General features: G+C 37.2%; 1 protein-coding gene across 2 annotated transcripts in view; it reads right to left on the bottom strand.

Moving 5' to 3' along the window:
- Window positions 1–1,816, bottom strand: part of PLA2G4A (phospholipase A2, group IVA (cytosolic, calcium-dependent)) — a 154,503-nt gene extending 152,687 nt beyond the window's left edge. Inside the window, exon 1 of one of the 2 annotated variants that reach the window (XM_011999161.1) lies at window positions 1,681–1,816. The gene's annotated coding sequence lies outside the window, so the exon portion shown is untranslated. The remainder of the gene's footprint in view (window positions 1–1,680) is intronic. The other variant, XM_011999162.1, reaches the window with a different exon arrangement.
- Window positions 1,817–2,704: the final 888 nt, after the last annotated feature.

The raw sequence follows: 2,704 nt of genomic DNA, 5'->3' as shown, positions 1-2,704 counted from the left end.
TCTATGGAATGAACATTTTCAGTTGCTAAAAATCTATTTAATAATTTTTCTTTTCCTAATTAAATGTAAATGCAAAACACTTCAGAATAACTTACTTTTTTTTTTTTTTTTGAGACAGAGTTTCGCTGTTTTCGCAGGAGTGCAATGGCGCGATCTCAGCTCACTGCAACCTCCACCTACCAAGTTCAAGCAATTCTCCTGCCTCAGCCTCCCAAGTAGCTGGGATTACAGGCACCTGCCACCATGCCCAGCTAGTTTTTCTATTTTTAGTAGAGATCGGGCTTCACCACATTGGCCAGGCTAGTCTCGAACTCCTGACCTCAAGTGATCCCCCGCCTCGGCCTCCCAAAGTGCTGGTATTACAGGCATGAGCCACTGCGCCCAGCCAGAATAACTTACTTTTTTAAAGTACGTTAAAAAGATGCAATGTCTTATCTCAAAAAATATGCTTCCCCTACGGGAAGTTTGTAAAAGTCCTTTGAGCAAATGCACATTAAACACTTCTCTACGCATTTCACAATTATTGCTTAATTTAAAATTTAACTCTTCCGGAGATAATGAAAGAAGTAAATACCTGTTTCTTATCCCAACCTCTAACTTGATTGGCAAGGTGTAGGAACCTCTAGAAGGTAACATTAAAATTCTTAACAGAGCTTGTTTCACTACAATCCTCTACAAATATCCCTTGAGCCACAATTTCAAATTTAAACAACAAAGAGAAACAAAAATACAAATCTTCCTTGAACCCAAATCATATTGGCAAATATAACTTCAGAATTGACACCCATTCAAACAGTACGCCTCTAATATTCTCCATCTGCCTTAGCTGAATAAATGCTGACATCATCAACCCATATAAGGAATATTTCTTGTTCTGGTTTTGGAGGTGAATTTATTTTTAAGACTAAAATGATTATAAACTGTAGGAGGCAGAAACATTCATCCACTGATACTTCAAAGGCAAATACCTTTTTTTCTGTTTTTCTTTTTTTTTTTTTTTTTTGGAAACAAAATTACTAAAATATCCACACTCAAATTTTAACTATGTAATTTGATCAAATCTTTTCAAGTATCTAGTTTTTAGCTTTTTTTTTTTTTCCTCCTGGCAAGCCAAGTAACTTAGGGGAACGGTGGATCATCAGAACACCAGTCCGTTTACAGTTAATTTTTCAATCCTCTTTCTTTCACATAATTCTGCAAAATATTGACTAGCCAGGAAAGCGTCCAATAAGTAACCAAAATGATCAATTTTTAGAAATTAAAAGTTAAGTGAGTCAACAGTCTCTCTCTAGGGCTGTCAAACAGCACAGCATGCTGCTGCTCAAGTTTGGGGATCAGCAACCACTGGGTGTCATCACGTGGAACGCTAATAAGCGCCACCTCATTGCCGTTTGAAAGCTAACTTTCTGGGACTCCAACCCAAAGAAACACCTTAATCTTAGACTCCACAGTGCATTTAGATCCAGGAAGGCAAATGTAAGTGGGTTAGAAGAAAATTGAAGTCCCTAATCTGTGTTTTATTTCAAAAGGCAGAGGACATGCTGACTTTTTAAAACAGTGAGGTTTCCCCTCCGTCCTTTCTTCCTTCCAAGTAAACTATCAAGTAAAAGCTAAGGAGGGTGGGAGAGAGAAGTGGAGCAGGGGAAGAATAAATATATTGCTTACAGTTCCCAGAATTACCTGACAATCTTCAGGCTCCTCAATGCCTCTAGCTTTCTGTTAGAATCCTTTTTCAGCTCCGGACCTTGAGAAAGTCTTATCCTGGGTAGGAGGGGCTAAAATGTGGGCTGGTCGCCTTGCGCTTTTGCAGAAGTTTTAAGGTGGAATTAAAGAGGAAGCGGGAGAACGCTCTCTTCTCATAGAAGCTAGTACTGTAAATGTCAGTGCTTAGTTATTAGAACCAGGAGTTTGAAGTCAGAAAATATGCTTAAATAATATGTAAATTAACCAGTCCTAAATTCCATGAGTGCTGTCGTGGATTTCTGTGTGTGTGATGTGTGGGTGGGTGGGTGTGCGTGCGCGCTCGCATCTGAAATTACTACTTGTCCTTAAGCAGTAACTACTTCCTCCTTTTTTCCAAAGGAGAACAAAATTGAAAAGACCGTGAATAACCTAGAGCATTTTTCATTATTTAAAAAGGCAAAGTTTATAACAAACTCCAAATATAAAAATGTACATTTTTTTGAAATGAATATCAGGCCACTTTAAAAATCAAATCTGTTCAAATATTTCTACTCCAGACTCAGAATACCCATGTTGATAATAATTTCTTTGTAAATTTAAGATTAAAGGCATACCAAATAATGTAATATATATGTTGCGATTTAGGGAAGAAAATGAAATCAGACTGAATTGCAAATTTGCAGTGTAAATCCAAATACCTTATAGTACTGTAATGAAGAAGGTGCGCTGTTTAAATGTATCCAAATTCCATAAGAATCAATTCATGTCTCTAAAGATTGACATGTTCATTTAGTATATCTTGTTTTGCAAACACAGGATCTTGCTTTTGCCTTTAATTAAATACTGAACTCACTCTCCTAACTCTCTTACATTTTCAAAGAATATAATTTCATTAAATCTTCTGGATTATCTGCTTTCTGTAGCCCAACATTCAACCCTTATTTGTTTTTATTTTTTTCCCCTGAATTCAACCTGGCATATTATAAATCTCTCGTTGGTTGTGGCGGGGGCGGGGGGGGGG

The sequence above is a fragment of the Mandrillus leucophaeus genome, unplaced genomic scaffold (assembly GCF_000951045.1).
Source record: "Mandrillus leucophaeus isolate KB7577 unplaced genomic scaffold, Mleu.le_1.0 Scaffold584, whole genome shotgun sequence".
Classification (NCBI taxonomy): Eukaryota; Metazoa; Chordata; class Mammalia; order Primates; family Cercopithecidae; genus Mandrillus; species Mandrillus leucophaeus.
Note: the sequence above shows the minus strand (reverse complement) of the source record. Positions and strands in the feature narration are given on the sequence as shown.